Raw genomic sequence first — 19,581 nt, 5'->3', positions numbered from 1 at the left:
AGAGGCCAACAGACCCGATTGAAACAGGTCGGCCAGATAGTCTAGTATTATCAACACTGGTGCTGAAAAGGGATCTACTTGTTTATCTTTCAGCCAACAGGTAAATCTTTTCCACTTGCTCAGATAAGTAATTCTAGTGGAAGACTTATGAGAAGCAATGAGAATATCACGTACTGGTAAAGAAAGATCATTCTGCCTGGCAATCAAGGGAATTGGAGTAGCCAAGCCGTGAGCTTCAGGCCGTTCAAGTTGGGATGAATCAGGTTTTGTGGATATGAGATGAACTCCGGGGTTGGATGGAGAATCCATGGTCGATCTAGTAGGTGAGGCCAAAGGAAGGGGAACCAAATCTGTCGAGGCTAATATGGTGCTATGAGGATCACCTTGCTCTTCAACTGACGGGCTTTCTTCAGAAACTGGGGAATGAGTGGAAAGGATGGAAATGCGTAAAGAAGACTCGAGGGCCAATCATGGACTAGAGCGTCTCTGGGTGATTGTCCCGGAGGGGGAATCAGGGCGAAGTAGTTGCTGCATTTGCAATTGGTCGGGGATGCAAAGATGGCCCCAGCGGTGGAAGATCTCCGCCGCTATCAAGGGATTCAGGGACCACTCATGAGGTTGAAGAATGCACCTGCTGAGTCTGTCTGCTATCACGTTGGAACTCCTGGGAATGTGCGTTGCTAGAAGAAAACGGTTGGTAGCCATCACCCATTGCCATATCCTCATGGCCTCTCAACAAAGGGGGTAAGATTTGGTTCCACCTTACTTGTTGATGTACCAAACCACCGCCATGTTGTCTGATTGAATCGCAATTGTCCCAGATGGCAATAAGGGATGGAATGCTTGCAACGCCAGAAGCACCACCCTCAGCTCTAGAACATTTATATGCAGATGGGCCTCCAGTTCGGACCAAGTGCCTTGGACTGTCTGTCCCTGACATAGCCCCCCCACCCCATCAGGGAGGCATCCGTGGTCACTGTGGCCTTGGATTGGTGGGGGGAGAAGGGGCGAGACCACTGTGAGAGATTGTGTGTTATCCACCAATTTAAATCCTGTTTGCACCTGTGGGTTACTTGAATCATGGCTGAAAGAGGATGCTGAAAAGGATACCATTGGGTAAGCAGTAGCCATTGTAGAAGCCTCATGTGAAACCTGGCCAGGGGAACAATGGTGATGGAGGCTGCCATGGAACCCAACTGCTGTAGAACTGAGTGAGCCGTAGATTTTTCCTTTGAAAGGATTGGAATTAGTTGTTGCTTCATCCTTAGAATTCTGTGCTGTGGAATAGCAGCTCTGCAGTTTTTTTGTGTCCAAGATAACCCCTATGAATTCTGTCGACTGAGATGAGGTGAGATTGGATTTTTGCCAGTCTATGGTTATGCCTAGCCTATGAGCAGCGAGGAGAGAGTATGCCAGGGCTTTTTCCAGTAGATGTCTGGTGAGGGCGGAAATGAGCCAGTTGTCTAGGTATGGAAACACCTGGAATCCTTGAAGTCGCAAGTGAGCTGTGACAACTGCTATGCACTTTGTGAACACTCTGGAGGCTGTAGAGAGTCCGAAGGGCTGTACTCTGAACTGGTAGTGACTGGCTCCCGCACTGAAGTGCAGAAATCTTCTTGATGGCCTGTACACCTTTATGTGGTAGTACGCATCTTGAAGATCTATAGAGCACATCCAATAGTCTCTTTCCAAAAGCGGGAGGATAGACTGTATTGTGACAATCTGGAATTTTTGTACTCTCACAACCTCAGTCCTCGGTTTTCTTTGGCACCAAAAATAGTCTTGAGTAGAATCCGGATCCTATCTGGTCTGGGGGGACTATTTGGATGACTCTTTCTTAGCAGCTTTTCTATCTCTAGTGCTGCTTCTTCCCTTTGACTGGGTGGAACGTCGGGAAGAATTTTTGAAGGGACAGGACAAAGATCGAAGGTGATATGATAACCTCTAGTTATAATCCTTTGTACCCAGGAATCGGTGGTGATGGTTAGCCAGGCAGAAGGGTACAAGGAGAAACAACCCCCAACCACCTCCAGAGGAAAGGAGTTGGGCCGCTCTTCAGGAGCGCTGGTAGGATTGACCAGGGAAAGAATCCCTGGAACCCTGGTTATGCGGACCCCCTCTGCCTCAAAAGGAGCATCTTCCCTGTGAGTTTCCTCCTCTGCCTCTGGGGGAGAACTCGGCCTGTGTGTCACGGAAAGGACCCTGAGATTTCTTGAACCATATCTTCCCACTCTTTTAATTTCAGGAGAAAGCACGTTGAGGGGAAGAATAACAGACACCTACGGCAGAAAGGGTTTTACCGTCCTGTTCATATCTGGCCAGTGTGCTTTTAACTTTGGGCCCAAACAACGAGGATGCCTCAATGGGGGCATTAAGAAAGAGGATTCCGAAGTTGCACAAGTGCATCCAGGCGTGTTGTTTCAGGACCGCAGCTGAACCCGCTGCTCTAGCTGCTCCTTCTGATGCGTGAGATATCAGTTGCATACAGGAGTTAGATATAGATTCAATGGTGGCTATCTGAGAGGCCACTTTGTCACGGACCTCATCAGACATGGCACCAGCCAAGGTTTCAGAGAGCTCAGAGACCAAATCCCTTTGAAGCCTGGTAAAATATGCTATATAATTCAGGGACCTGATAGAAAAGGTCGCGGAAGCAAAGGTGTGCTTCCCTATCCTGTCCAGGGCCCGGGACTCTTTGTTAGGTGGATAGACAGTCTGGCTTTCTTCTTCTGCCAGATCCTTTTCTGTTGCGGCCGCCACCACCAAAGCATCCACAGGAAGACCTTTGGACCAATGGGGATCTGAAGCAGGAGGGGACAAGATCTTATCTGGCCTCCGGGGAATAGCTTTGACGGTATCAGGAGCTGTCCAAACACGCTGCACGACGAGCAGGACAAGTTCATCGGCAGGTGGAGTAACCCAGGAGGTAGGGGGCCAGGTGCGAAAGGCCTGCAGGAGCACAGATTCCTCAGAGATCGGATTACAGGACTGTCCGTCATCTCTCTGTTTCAGGATTTCGAGGATATCACCAAAGGATACCTCAGAGGGTGACCAAGGGGATCCTTCCCCCTCATCAAAATCTGTGTCTTCGGTGAGGGACTCCTCTGTGGAGTCCATGGGCTTCCTCTTACATGAACTTTTCTGGTGGACCTCCTCAGTGGGAGAAGCTGGAGAAGACAGTGGAAAAGGGGATTCCTGAGGGAATATGTTCGGCGGCCCTTGCACCCGGTGTCCGCTAGGTGTGACTTGTGAAACCAGTGTACCAGAGGAGGATGGAGGTACAGACAGTCCGATATCACCAGCAGCAGTGAAAGCCTTCTCCATCAGTTGGAAGGCTGGTCCACCTGAAGAGGAGTGCATGTCTAGGACAGGGGTCACCCCTCCCCTAAGTGGCTCAGCCTGCTGACCCGGAGTCCCTGGATGGCTGTGGAGCAGCAAACTATGCATGTCACAACTGACATCCTGGGTCATAGCAAAACTTTCCTGCCATGAAGGCAACAGCGGTTCCTTAGTGAGATCCATAAAGGGAACTGCAGAAGGGGAAGACTGTGCTATATCCATGGACTTCAAAGGCAATGAAGGAGGAGAATAAGAAGGGGGTCTTTGGAGATGGGTGATCACCTCCCAAGGAAGGATAGTTCCTGAGGGGTGGAATACCTCTGGCCAAGAGTACCTGGTCCACAAGACGCAACACATCATGTTCAGAAAGGCTTCTAGTGGACCTCACGGAGACTGAGGGAGAAACAGGCCTGTCCACAGAAGAGGCAGACTCGGTGCCCATCACATATGACTGCACCGAGGACAACGGTGCCGAGAGAGACTGGACTACTGTTGTCTGCACTGAAGAAGTCATCGGTGCCGAGGTCATGGTCTGCACCGACACAGGGATCGGTGCCGAAGTGGTTGTCAGTGCCGAAGCTGGAACCGACAAAACATGAGTCAACAATAAAGGCTTCGGTTCCGAGGAAGATCTTGAAGCCGACGCAGTCAAGGTCTGCGCTGACTGAATGGTCGGTGCCGATACAGTGGTATATAGAAGGCTGCAGGAGAAGATGGAGCCGAAATCACTAATGGAGCCAAAGGCCTCAGTTCCGAAAGGCTAGGCACCGAAAGCACTGGGGCTGACTGAGTGAGCTCCGGAGCCGAAACTTTAGCCTTTTTAGGTTTTGGTTGTCGGGAGTCCCCAGCAGGGGACGAAGGCAAAGATTTAGCCTTAGTAGGAACATCCAAGGTTTTCTTATGGGCTTTAGGAGGGGTTGAGGCCTCCGACCCAGAAATAGCCTCTGAAAAGGTAGATTTTAGAAGTCCCTTCAGTAACAGCTTGTTTTTCCTTTCCAACAAGGTTCTATTAAAAAAGTTCTCACAAATAGTACAGGGTGGATCAACAGACAAATGGGAAGCTCCCAAACAATAAACACACAAAGAGTGTGCATCAGAAGTAGGCAGTTTGTGTCCACCATCAGAACAACACTTAAACCCCAGACTACCTTTCTTATCTGCCATAACAGCAAATTAATTATAGAAAAGGTACCAGCAATGATACAAGAGAGTACCCGAAGGTATGAGAGAAAAGGGAAAAGGATTACCAATGATGGTAAAGGAAGAATACCTCGCAGTAAAAATGGTAAAGAAAGAAGCAGAAAAAACAGAAGAAATTATTAGCGCTAAATGTGATAGGGTAAGAGACAATAAAATATGAAATTTCCTGACAGAAAAGTAATCTGTAAAACTATTAAACAACAATTGACTGCACTTAGCTCAAGAGAAGTAGCTTGACACGACCGAATGGCAACGCAGCAAACGAAATCTGGGGTAACAGGCAGAGGGGGATTGTGGGTAAGAGTTTAGCTTGAGAGTTTGAAGCTGACACGAGCTTGGAAAATGTCTGGCTCGGTTTCGAGCTCAGAACCGATACCCATGTGTAAGGAATGAATGAGGATTAACAATATCAGATCTATCCATTCCAGAAAATTTCAACAATAAAAGGCCACTCAAACTTCTGTCATTACAATCCACCAATATCACTCAATAAGCACAATCTCTGCAGAAATAACAGTCATCTGAATAATTCCACATTGAAAAGATCTGTAACTAATGAAGAGCTTGCTACTGGCAAACAACTTTACATTTCAATGTTTCATCAACAAATTCAGTGCCTGCTACCCTTGAAGAATTAATTTCCTATGTTACATTTAAAAAAAAAACTGGTAAGCTGATAATATTGCAATAGGGAATGACTGAACACAAATTCATAGTTACTAGGCATCTCATATAAAGGAGGACATACTTAGGAGTGTAGAACCCTTATCCCTGCTTAAAATGCGCCAAATAATCGTCAATCAAATGGGCACTGTAATATCAGCACTCCATCTGCATGGTGTGGGAGTAGAATCCACAGCCTTCTGCACAAAAGGCAATTATGCTACTAGCACTGCTTTCAAATTCTACAACACAAAGAGTGACTGTCGCGGTGGTGCAGTGTTTAGCGTTGTCGTCTTACAGCAAGAGGTTCTCTGGTTCGATTCTCGGCTGGAGTGTCTTCTGTGCGGAGTCTGCATGTCCTCCCTGCAGTCGCGTGGGTTTCCTTTGGGTGCTCCAGTCTCCTCCCACATTAAAGACATGCAGTAGGTGAATTGCACACTCTAAACTGGTCACAGGTGTGAGTCTGTGTGCGAATGAGCTGTACAGATGAATTACCGCAGCAGGGCTAGACAATCAGTGGTGTAAACCTTGGCTCAAGATGACTGTCACTGTTGAAGTAACACCCTGATCCCATGTGCAAAATGGGAAAAAGGGGTCATGGATGGATGGATGGAAACAGTGACTGCTATCTGATAACTTTAACAGTTGCACACTGAAAACAGACTTAGCATGAGCAACAGTAAACTTTCTTCCCTTGAAACTCACAATTCCATGAAAATGAACTGAAACTCATAATCCCTTGAAAATGCACTGAAACTCATAATTCCCTGAAAATGTACTGAAACTCAAACTTACCCATCAGCAGTCTGGTAGCTGGCATAGAAGATTCAGGCTCTTGTCTCCACTGAAGCTTACAATTCCTTCAACAATCTGGTAGTTGGTGTAGAGGATTCAGGTTCTTGTCCCTCATAATCAGTTACAGGGTCAAGCCTGATCAAGTTAATTGACTAACCTGTCCTCCCTCCTAGCTAGGGCATTACATACAATACCATACTTCTCAACCTTTTAGCATAAGAAATCTGGACAAATGCTAAAATTATGGAGGACAAAGGCCCAAAAATAGGGACATATTTTAAATAATCCTCTTACAGACTTAGAAAGTTGCTAAAATAAAAGCATTGGTCTTAGCAGGCATTTTCTGAAGGAAATCAAGTCTGAGACTCAAATGTATGACATTAGTTAGTTATTTCGATCCTCACTGATTTGCCAGAAAACCACAAATATTGCAGAATAGGCTAAAAATATGAGGCACAAATCAAGACGTTCTGCAAAAATCTGAACTGTTGAGAAGTATGTATTCCTCTCAACCTCTTAGTGGAAGAAATCTGGACAAAGCATGAAATAATGGGGATACAAAGGCTCAAAATAGGGCTATATTTTAAAGATTGCTCTTTTTAATTTAGAAAGTTGTTAGCATAACAGGATTTGTGTAGAATGTATTTATCTGAAGGAAATGAAGTCTGAAACTCATACATATGTCATTATTTAGTGCCTTCATTCCTCCCTGATTTGTTAGAAGACCACAAATTTTATGAGAAACAGAACAAAACTATGAGGCTAATCTGGACAGTTGGGAAGTATGTTAAACACACACACATACACACACACCCCCACATGTACCTTCTCTCTCCTTGCGCGTGCGCGCGCGCGCGCACACACACACACACACACACACACTCACAGACACACACACACACACACACACACACACACACACACACACACCCCTTCTCTCTGCACTCACACATAGCAAAACAAACACAGCCACAGACCTACTCTCTCACATAGCAACACACAAACCTAACTACTCTCTTACATAGCAAAACACACACATACACCTTCTCTTTCATACAGCAATGGACAGCTAATTTAAATTCCATGTATGCACACAGGCACACACACACACACACACACACACACACACACACACACACACACACACACGTGCACGCATGCACTTTCTCTCATACAGAAATTAACAGAACCATTAGTTTAAATTATATATAAACACAAACCTACCTTCTGCCTGCTGTCACATAGCAGCACACACATACACACACACCTTCTCTCTCACACAGCAACACACAATACCTCTAAACTGCCCACATTTTTGCAGAATGTCCAGATTTTTGATTCATATTATTATTCTGTTCCTCATAAAATTTTGATTTTCTGGCAAATTATTGGCAATTCATTGAGAACTGAACTCAGAAATTAATGACAGGCATTTGAATTTCAGACTTCATACCCTTCAGAAGATTTATGCTAATGCAAAACCTGTTATTCTATCAGCTTTCTAAGTTTGTAAAAGCAATATTTAAAAATTGCCCCTAATTCTGGTTCTTTGTCCCCCCATTATTTATGGTATTGCCCAGATTTCTTGCTCTCTAAGAGGTTGAGAGGTATGCACGCACGCACACACACACACACACACACACACACACACACACACACACACACACACACACACACACACACACTTTACCTCTCATACAAACAGAACCAGTAGTTTAAATTACATACACACATACTTTCTCCCTCATACAGAAACAAATGGAACCACTAGTTTAAATTACACACACATACTTGCCTTCTCTCTCAATGCAATGGTCTCACATACACACACCTGTCTTCTGTTTCAATGCAACAGCCACACATGCACACACACACTTGCTTTCTCTCAGTACAATGGCCACACACACTTGCCTTCTCTCTCAACGGACACATGGACATGGGAACACATGCACACACATGCGCAAACAACTCTTACCTTCTCTCACTATGGAATGGCTAGTTTAAATTCTGAGTGTGAGTGTGGAATTTATTTATATCTGAACTGGCATGCGTGTGTGCAAGAAATGCATGGTCCTCATGGTCCTCCTTAAAGGAGGAGACTGCCACCGTTTAGTGAAGAAATTTTTTTGAATTGTTGAAGCCGACTTGCAGCTTTAAGAGTGGGACGTTGCTCATCCCCCCTCACCCTATGGTTCTGGCATGCTTAGGTCAGGGTATCATGTTAACTGATGCCATCACTCTCAAAACAATCACACACCCCTGCCTTATTTGACACTCATGCCTGACTGTCAAAGATCTTCTCTCACACACTGCATCCACCTCTTTGCTGGGCAGCCTCCTTTCCTCTTGCCTTCTTCCTGTCTACATTTTTATCATATCTGCTGTGACCTCATCTGAACCTGCTGCTTTCCCTGACTTCATTTTCCTTAGTGCTATTCTCACTTCTTCTAGAGTGGGCTCCTCGTCTTCTCTCATTGTAGGCTGCGTCTGGGGCAGTACAGCTTCTGTGGAGTTTTCTTCTTTCAAAAGCTACTGGAAATACTGCTTCCCTCTGCTTTTGATGGCCTGTGGACTGGCAAGCTGGTTGTTGCTGGCATCCCTTATGAAGGGTGTGTGACTATCTTTTTTATCTTTTGTCTTTGCCTTGCAGTCTTATGTAGCTTCTTTGTGCCACCTATGAGTCACTTTCCAGAAGCTGGGAGAGTGCCTCCAATGCCCTGTTCTTTGCTATTGCAACTCCTTTCTTAGCTTCTTTGTTAGCCAACCAGTATTCCTTCCTAGTCTGGTTGGTCTTTTCTGTCTCCCACTTGTTTTTGCACTTTCCCTTTCTTTTGATGACTTCCTAGACTTATTTCCATACTTGACTTGACCATATATCTATTCTATAGTCCTCACACATGCTGTTTTGAGCTGCTGCCATTCTTCTTTTTCTCCACCTAATTCCTCCTCTTCTTGGGGTGTTAGACCCCTGAGTAATTCATTGAATTGTTGCACTTTCTCTCCAGTTAACTTCCAGGTCTTCAGCCTGGTCTCTGTTGACCTTAGAGCCTTCTCTGACCACTGCTTGCAGCTGACTGTGGCAACCAGTGGTTTATGCTGTAGGCTGACTGTTTCAATGGTGATGACTTTGCAATCATTGAGTCTAGTGCCCTTTCCTTACTAAGAGAATGTCCTGAGTCGCATATTGGCCACTCTTGAATGTGATCTTGTGACTGTTTCTCTTTCTGAACCTTGTTGGTAACTCCCTTTTGGTCCAGACAACACTGGTTCCTCATCTTATTCCATCATGCCAGGGACAATCATCACAAGTTACCTCACCGCACAATAGACAAAGGATCCCTTCTTCACCCTCAGTTGTCCACTCTTCAACTGACACCTTGTGAAAGAGTTTTGATTCCTTTCTGACAGCAGTTTTCTGAGGATGTGCTTAAGGTCCTTAAGCAGACCAGGAAACCCAATACCAGAAAATCATATCTGTCAAAGTAGAAGAGATTTTCTGTTTGGTGTCTTAAACATTATCAGAAACCTTTTTCAGTGAGGGTCTCTCCTTGGTTCTTTCCTACCTGTGGGAAATGCTGCATGCTGACTTGGCATATTCTTCAGTGGAAGCTCACTTGTAACAATCTCTGCTTGTCTGAACAATCTTGCTCTGGCCTCTAGATTTGAGATCAAGCAATTTCTAAAAGGCTTCCTTCACATTAGATGCCAAAGAAAGTCTGTTCCCTCTTCTTGGGATCTTAATGGTGTTCTTGAAAAACTGGCTCAGGCTGTATTTTGATCCTGGTACTTCTTGTTCTTCTTTACAACACTACACCTGGAAGACTGTTTTACTGGTTGCTTTAACCTCCACCAGATGGGTGTCTGAACTCCAGGACTTGGTGGTGGTCTCTCCTTTTTTGGTTTTGCATACAGACAGGGTGTCTCTCTGTATGAATCCTATTACGCACATGGTGGTTAATGAGCTGTCCCTTAATCAGTCTATCCAGCTTCCTTCCATTTTCTCTTCTTCACAGTCTGCTATTGAGAAGGTTCTTCATTCCTTGGGCTTGTATAGACAGCTGAGATATTATTTAGACAAAACAAAGACCCTTCATAAATCTGACCAACTTTATTTTCATACCAGGACATTGGGTGAGACAGTTTCTAAGAAAAACATCTCCTCCTGTATTTCCAAGCCCATCTTCTTTTGCTGTCTGTTTCTGTTAGGGTTCATTCTGCTAGGGAAATGGCTTCCTCAGGGGTTTCCTTCAGTGGTTTGAACACCAGCTCTATTCCTGAAGGTGGCTACTTGATCTTCCATTCACACATTCACTAAGCATTACAAGTGATGTCATTTCCAGAGCCAGTGCAGGTTTTGTCAAGGCTATCCTTCATGGGTTTATGAAGGGGTCCTTCTTGCCTTCGTTCTTCCTACGTTCTCATTAGCTTTTGTACTCTCCAAGAGTTGATGAATATTGCAATAGTGCAACAGTGATATGGAAGGACATAGTACAGTTATGTAAAATCTTACCATAACAGTAAATGTCTTTCTTTTCACTGTTGCAGTATTCACTCTCTGCCCTCCTACCTCCTGTTCTTTTTCTCCTTTTCCATGGGTGGTATTTTCTTTCTGGCCAAGAGCTTCTTCTCCTTCTCATCCTTTCTTCCTTTTTCTGGATGAACACATTCTCCTTTCCACTGAGAGTTCTGGTTCTCTTGGGGCACTTAAGTTCTGGACTGGGAGTATTCGTACATAACCTTTATGACCTACAGTTGCATGGGCAGCATACTTCTGATGTACAATGCCCCTACGTAATAAAGGTATACTGGCCAGATGCTGGAATATCCTTGGCGAGAGGTGAAGAATATAGCAGTATTAAAAATAAGGACATCTAATATTATGGTATGATTTTACACAACTGTACTACATGTATGTGTGACTTGATTGTTGAGATATTTAGTCAAACGTGAAAATTATGATAATATAAATAAGTAGTATATGAAATACCATTAACACCTCTTAAGCAGTACCAGCCAGAGATCAAATACTGCAGTTGTCTGATTCATCATGTCGGCTTTAAGATGAAATCTTTCAGCAGGTTACACATAGCATGATTTTGAAATTATAAATGCAGATAAAAACAGGTTATATTACATAACTACAGCAGTTATTAAGATTTAACTGCAAAATCACCTGGCGGCATCACTAGGCTGTAATGATTAATGTCCATTCAACATAGAGTCCTCTATCAGTTGAGTATATTCAGCTATTTATCAGATAATTATGAGTATAACATCTGTTTAACCAGTCTAGTTACATTCACACAGACCCGTTCAACTTCTCAATCCATGTGCATCAGCCTTGTTACACAAAAACACTTCTTTTCCATTCTGATTGGGTTGGTTCTCCCATTCATCCTCCACTTCAACCAAACTGTCACTGTCTTCCAGCTTGGAAAACCTCATGCAATCTAGTTTAGCCTCTTTCTATAAGAAATGCATTGGTAATTCTCTTAACTTGACCTTTGCTTGTTCTGCACTAGTGAACACTAATACTCCCCCGGATTCACAAAAGCTTGCACGGAGTGCAAGAAGAGTGTAGGAGCTCACGCCAGCAATATGTCTGCCGTGCGATCCAGGAACAGCCGGCAGCGGCGTGCACGAGAGCTGCTAAAGCTAGTCTTGGACGGACAGCGTCGTGGTATTCTAATTACCTCATTTGCTGGTGAAAGCCATGCAAATGAGGTAAATTTGCTATCCAGCAAACACTAACCTGTCCGTGGAAGATTAGATTTACCCGCAGAAATGTACTCCATTGGTAACGGAGTACATTTCTGCAAATAGCTAAACGGAGCTATAACAGCTCCAAATAAAAGATGCATACAGTTGAGGAAGCATGCCAATGGCCAAATATAAGGCCATTGGCATTGCAAAATGTTTAAAAACATAAAAGATTTAACTTTTTTTTCCCCCGATCTCCAATGTTTAAGCGTAGCGCAGCACTGCACAAACGTGCGGCGCTTTAAAAAACAAGAAAACAATTAAAAAAAAGGCATTTTCACTAAAAAGCTTATTCTGTCATGTAGGTGAATGGCAGGCTGAAGACAAAATGGCTATTGACTAGTGGAGCTCAGTGTGAGAGATGTAACCATGCATTACCAAGCAATCCTATGCAAATAAGGATAGTGAATCCCAATTTTTCCCAGCATGTGAGGCATGTCCCAAGAGTGTAAGATTAGAAGTAGGTGAGTAGAAGACTAGAATATAGGTGACATCATGAGGGGGTGTGTCAGACAGGCTGTAAGCTAATTGGAGCACAGTGGCTCATGTATGCCCTGAGTTGCTCAGGATTGCAAAGAGACTGCTCTACAGTTGTCCCATTTGAAAACCTCAAACCAAAGGTGCACACTGTTAAAAGATAGGAAACTTCTTGCAAACATGCACACAGTGTGTGCGCGTGTGTTTGCGCTCATTTGCACGGTGCTTCCCCGGGCGGAAACAGAAAGGCAAAAGGAAGGAAAAGAAGTAGCAGGAAGTTAACCAAGGAGAACTAGCAGAGCTGCCAGGTGAAATGTATCAGAATCAGCCAATTATGCAGGCAGCAGACTAGCCCAGCCCAGCCCAGCACTTTAAACTTTGCAAACACCATTCCCCCTGTTTTTTCTCAAGAACTCTGCATCACTGCAGTATACAAAGAGGGAAAGCTTAAAAAGCTTAAGTCAGACAAAATGTTAGGGGCTGCGCTTGCTATCATAAACCAACATGTGCAAGGTGCTGAGGGTGGTGATGCTGTGAATGCTGCTGAGCAACCCACAGTGAGGAGACGGAGAAGAGTGTATATACCCAGGGTAACCTACCTCCATGAGCTGGTGATAGTGGAGTGCTATAGGGTGGACAAGGACCTCCTACAGCAAATTGCTGAGCTGTGCTGGCCACGCCTCACACACAGAACCAACAGAGGGGAACCCATCCCAGTGGATACCAAGGTATATGTTGGCCTAAGAATACTAGCTACAGGTACCCTCCAAAGACCAACTGGTGATATGATGGGGATTTCACAGGCATCAGCATCCAGGGTACTCCACCAGTTCCTGGATGCCATGTCAGCACATGTCGTGACCACATATATTTCCACAATTCCCATGAGGCATTAGCCAGCAATATACATCTTTTCCACCAAATAGCAGAATACCCTGAGGTAGTGGGTGCAATAGACTGCACGCACATATGCATCAAAGCATCGCCCGGTGAGCGTGGTAGGGTCTTCATCAACCGCAAAGGCTTCCCCTCCATCAACTGCCAGTTTGTGTGCGATGCCCAGGGAATAATAGTGAATATGTGTGCTGGATGCCCTGGAAGCCATCAAGATTCCCACATTTGGCATCTGACCCAGCTGTACCAGTTATTTGCCAATGGGGACTTTCCCTACGGTCAGCTAGTAGGGGATACTGGATATGCACTGGAGCCATGGCTGATGACACCCATCAGAAATGCACACACTTGAACAAGAACTCCATAATGAGGCACACGCACAAACAAGAATCATAACTGAGCGTGTGTTTGGGATGCTCAAGTCATGGTTCCAGTGCCTGGACACATCTGGTGGAGTCTTGCAGTACTCACCAACTACATGTACCCAAATTATCGTATGTGTCATGCTACACAATATGATCCTGCAGAAACAGCTGCAGCAGGAACAGCATGGGGCAGTGCCAAACAGCCCCCCACCATTGCCAAGTCCTGCACAGGCACAAAGTGACTCGGAGGAGGAACAACCTGAGCCTGCCCCAGGAGGCAGAAGGAGGTGTGCCCAGTATGCCCTGGCCTTGGCCAAGAGGCAAGGCATAGCACATACACTGACTCAGTAGGAACCCTGGAAATGACACCTCTCTCTGACACGCACATACAGTAAAAGGGATGCCTAACTTGACACTACCTGTTTTCAAACATGTATAGGGAGTATACTATATGCATCCGACATAGGCAGCCCTGCAGCACCACCCTCAATACTGGCACAGACACAGCTTAAGTCACTCACACATACCAGTTGGGGGGGGGGTCACATACCTAACAGTCACAGCCAGCAGGACAGTTGTAGACAAACGCAAACACAAACAAATGCTGTATCATGCCCTCTGAAGAGGCCTATGGGTAACCTCCCCCAGGCCTATGCAGACAGATAGCAGGCCAGGCAGTGTGATGTGGGTTGGGTAGGCTATGAAGTCACAACCTAATATGCATGTAATTGGAAGCTAAGGTCTGTACTACAGTGGTATGCCTCAAGCCAGTACGATAGGCAACAGTACAGACTGAAATGGAGTACCTGACATAGCAGTGCAGGCCTAGCAAATGTGTATAAGTGTCAGGTGTACCCCTCATCCTATATACACCCACAGTAACAATCAGGTGTGCCCCCATGGGTAGAAATGTACAAATAATAGCTGTCCCCCCTGTATGTAGAAATGTTGATAAGTCTATGCAAAATGAATCATGGAAGCCCTGCAGGCACAGCGTGGTTCCTGTCAATGTACAACACAAAGGTGAGCCCTGAAGTAAAAAACAACTTGATTTTTCACACACATATAGTATATATGCCCATAGTGGGCATGCTCACACACTTAAACAAACAAAGCAAATGTCAGTCAACAACATACTGAAAGGTCATACTGGGCATGCTCACACACAGGCCATGTCTGAGTACAGCAGTGGGCCACACATATCTGGCAGTTGCAGTTCTTACTCCAGACACATGTCACTATTCACCAATCCTGCTTTGCGCACACAGTGATATGAAAACAGACCCATATAATATATTGGACCCCTGTCATAATCAAAGAAACAATGAGCACTCCTAACATTATCCAAGCCAAGCTCTGCCAAAATTATTGCCAAAGATTCTATAGAGAACCATGAAGCTTTCTTTAGCTATGTCATAAATATCAATGTAAACTCATATATGTTCTGAGTCAGTGCAAAGTGTAAATGAATACATGTACATGACTGACTTTACCAACATCTTGTCAGACAGATTCATACATATTTACCCCCCTCTCATTGACAAAAGGGCCCATTACATACCTGGAGATTGTGAAAACCCAGAAATCACATATACAATGGTTAAACAGCTCTATCCAAACCTAAAAACACGGCGTCTATGGGATGACATGGTGTCCCTGGCTGTGTCATATGTGAACTCCAGAAAAAACAGACCATGCACCTGAACAGTCTGTTGAGACTCACCCTCTGTACAAGATATGAAACTGTTGAATGGGTTACAGCAACGTTTGGCACACTCCACAAGTGTTGGTGCACAACAGACCATGGGAACTATTGTCTTATAAGCCTGATCTGCAAGGCCATGGAGTCCATCATTATGGAACTCATAAACAGAGCTATTGGGAGCCTACAAACACCCAACCCTACCCATTTTGGTTTGGTCAGGGGCAGATCATGGTCCCTAAACCTGCTAGACAGTTTTCAAGGCAGTTACCCAGGACATACATCAATGAAATGAGCTTCACACGGCCTATGTAGATCTTGAAAAAGCCCTTTACCAACATCCCATACACATGTTGTATCCAAAAAATCAACAAACTGTGCATAAACACATATGTCATCTGATGGCTTGCCAACTGGGGCACAGATAGATTCCACAAGGTAAGAATTGTAGTCTCCCTTTTGGACTGTAAGCTGGTAACAACTGCTGCCCCACATGGCTCAGTCCTGGGACCCCTCCTGTCTGGTGTATACTTTTCAGAAGTACAGTCAAACACATGAGGGCTATGGTTAGCAAAGTTTGTGGATGACTTCAAAAAGGTTGTCATAATTGATGTTTGGGACAACAGAGACATCCTTAAAAAGGGTCTCAGTCAGACAAATGTGGTGTCAAAATTATGGCCTCGAGCTACAGTCATACAAATACCACATAGGTGCCAACACCCTAAATATGGAGGTAATAATAAGGGATCTATGGACACGTGGATAGTCATCTCTACTTTCAGAAACACATTCACAAAGTGGTTAGAAAATCATGCTATGTGTCCCCACAAATTGCCAAAATCTTTGCAGGTAGGTCAAAGGAGGTTCCCTCTACTCATCAATCATCAGACCCATCAGAGAGTACCACGACACACTTGCGATGAATCTGACTAGGCACCTTCAGCATCTGGAAAGACCACTGAAGTACCTTAACAAGAGGATTACTGGCCTCAAACAGTTGCCCCCTGCAACAAGAATAAAGTAACTCAATCTGTACTCTGTTGCATACCGTCTACTCAGGCGATCTCTGCCCAACATACAGGTTCATGTCCAATGCAGAACTGATGTACATGCTCTATCTCTAGTAAACCCAAGCTCACTGTGCCACATGCTCTAGGGATATAATCATCACAACAATAAAAAGAACATGTTGGAGGGATACATCACTAACTCACAAACTTCCCTTGCTTTGGAACAGGCTCCCAACCTACATTAAGCTGAGTCCCTCATGGACAGTCTTCCAGAGGAGCCTTGCTCAGTGTATGTGAAACTGAACTATCACACCATGGATAACTTCATCAGCTCTACAACACAGAGGTATATTTAACTAACCCCAGGTGTAGTGATAGCTGCACACTCTGGCCATACTAATATATGTCTTCAGGCAGACAGCCTATTACCTTCCTATGTACCTATATATGTAGGGGGAACACAGTATAATAAGGCAAAGATGGATGGGCAGAGATGTGTGCAAGAGGGTGACCATGACAAGGAGCCATCCAGGACTGTCCCACCCAGCACACATCCCAATGGCACAAAAGACATGAGGTGCACATCTCACCCACTGTACATAATAGCCACCAGTATCTGTAAGCATTACAGTGTATGTGGTACATGTGCCTGCTGTGCAACATGACTGTACAATGAAGTACACATCTGCTATCTGTATACATATACCTGGCACATAGGTTCATAGGTATGTAGTAGACTATCTTCACAAAGGCATATATTAGCCTAGGCAAGTTGTGCAGCTTTCAACACCCCACTGGTTAGTCTCCTAAGCCCTAGTTCTAATAGTTAGTACCCTAAGCCCCTTTCTAGTGGGGCTGCTGATGTGATCCCTGGCGTGACTTGACTGTTTCCCATCCACTCATCAAGGTTCCTATTGAAGAGTGACAGCGAGGGGCTCTGTCTTATGTACATTGGGACTCTGTTCCACAGTAAGGCAAGTCTATGGGATGGTACTCCATCCCACCAGCATGTTGTATTCATTGTTGTGATGAGGTTCACATCCCTGGAGTGTGTAGTGCGACTCAATTTTGTTTTCCTTAGATGGAGCATGTTCAACAGTTATGTGTTGGACATGGCTCTGTTTGTTAGGCAGAGTTTGCCTCTGAGTAGGCAGTATGCAACAGAGAACAGATTTAGTTTTTCCAGTTGTGTTGCAAAACACAACTGTTTGAGGCCAGTAATCCTCTTGGTGAGGTACCTCTGTGGTCTCTCCAGCTGCTGGATATGCCTAGTCGAATATATCCAAAATGGTGCATTGTACTCAATGATGGGTCTGATGACTTAAGAGTAGAGGGCCACCACTACCTCTTTTGATCTTGATGCAAACCCTTTGTTGATTAGGTGGGCCACATAGGATTTCCTAACCACTTTGGCAACATGGTTGTCAAAGGAAAGATGACTATCTACTTGTGTCCCCAGATCCCTTATTACCTTGTCAGTTTTTAGGGGGTAACACCTATGTGGTAGTTTGTGGGTACTTTGTTTTCCCCAAAGGGGATTACTATGCATTCTTTCGCATTGAGCTTGAGGCCATGATTCTGACACCACACATCTGTCTCATAGAGTCCCTTCTGAAGAATAGTTGTGTCATCCGGGGAATCTATTATGGCACACACTTTACAGTTCCCAGCAAACTTAGTCAACCACAACCCTCCTGTGTTGGCATGTACTTCTGAGAAGTATATACCAAACAGGAGGGGCCCCAGGACTGAACCCTGGGGGACACCAGTTGTTACTGGTTTAGAGTCTGACATGTAGCCAGCAACTCTTACTCTGTGGGATCTATCTGTGAGCCAGTTTGCAATCCATCTTGTGATGTATGGATTTATGCCCAGGCTGGTGAGTTCATCTATGATACCTGACTGGGGAATGGTGTCAAAGGCCTTAGCGAGGTATAGGTAGGCTGTGTGGAGCTCCTTTCAATCACCTGTAGCCTGGGTAACTGTCTCAAAGAAATCCACCCAGTTCAGGAGGCATGATCTGCCTTTGACAAAGCCAAACTGGGTGTGCTCAACTGTGTGAAGGTTTCCAATGTCTTTATTGTTGAGTTCCATTATGACTGGCTCCATTGCCTTGCAGATCAGACTTGTCAGGCTCATAGAGTGGGAATGCCAAGGGTCTGTTGTGGCCCCAGCCCTGTGAAGTGAGAAGAACGTTGCTGTGCAACATTCTATGGGTACATATCCTGTAGAGAGGATGTAGAGAGAGGTGTAGGTATCCTTGATGAATATGGATACATCCCTGCCCTATGTGCTATGATCCAGGTTCTGATGCCAGAAGGTATGGAATGAGTAGTATCCTGGTAGTGCTGGTGTGCTCTCTGGAGCCTTGAATTAGGTTTCTGTTACTGCACAGATATCAATAATCTCCATACTGAGAAGTGCCTCAAGTGTGTGCATTTGGAGGCTGAGACTTCTGGCAATGAGTAGCATTTAGCTCACTCTGTGGTTATTTGTGTTGGTTATGGGGGTTGGTTTGTCCTTTGAGCCTTGCCTAAAAAAGGTAATATAGGGACAGCAAGAGCCTTGGCCAGTATTCAGAAGCATAGGGGTGACAGGTGCAAACCATCTCTAGCGAAGCAACGAGGCTTGTCTATCATGTCATCCCAGGCAGACAGAGAATGGATTCCCTCTGAATGACACCAGAAGCTCAGACAGTTGTTGAAGTTTATCATCTTTCTGTTATATTGCAGTATCATATTGCAGGTGAAGGTAAGATAATACTCAAGGTCAGGGTCATACCAGCCTGGGCTACATGATCATAGAGCTACTATATATCTTTTGTCATGTCCTGGGAGGTATGTCTCAGATCATTCACACTGGCATGTACAAAGACCGCATCATAACTGTACCTGTTCTGGAGTGATGTAAGTGCTTGCATTATGTGGCAGATCATAGCACCTGACAGACAACTGACAGTAATCTTCCCTTTGTCCAGCCTAGTGAGTGGAACATCTGTGTGCCTGACTATGGAGTCACCTATTACTAGTGTGTTGGGTATGTTGTTTTGCCTCAGGGCCTGTTGTGAGGCACACTGCTTTGGTGTATTATGTGTTTTCTGGCGTGTGCTTGTAGATGCATGTTGCTTCCTTGTCTGCTTAGGAGGACACTTTCTCTTTTTCAGATTAATATTTGTATTCTCCAAGTATGGTAATGTGTACTTATGTGTGTGTGTTGCTGGTGCTTATATTGTAGGTCTATGTGAAACTATTGGTGTTGTGCTTGTATGACCCTCCTCCTCTTGACTGTATTGTCCAGTATTGGGTTGACAGAGCTTAGCCACCAGTTTGACCCTGTGTGTGCCAGCATGTGGTGCATCAACCCATATATGATATGG

At 44.8% G+C, this 19,581-nt stretch overlaps 1 protein-coding gene across 1 annotated transcript in view; it reads right to left on the bottom strand.

Moving 5' to 3' along the window:
* The window catches only part of CFAP43 (cilia and flagella associated protein 43), a 3,581,735-nt gene that overhangs the window by 512,770 nt on the left and 3,049,384 nt on the right, over positions 1–19,581 (bottom strand). The gene's annotated exons all lie outside the window — the stretch shown is intronic.

Source organism: Protopterus annectens, chromosome 14.part0 (assembly GCF_019279795.1).
Source record: "Protopterus annectens isolate FY-2018-M chromosome 14.part0, PAN1.0, whole genome shotgun sequence".
In the NCBI taxonomy this organism is placed as follows: domain Eukaryota; kingdom Metazoa; phylum Chordata; order Ceratodontiformes; family Protopteridae; genus Protopterus; species Protopterus annectens.
This window is presented reverse-complemented; position numbering and strand designations above follow the sequence as displayed.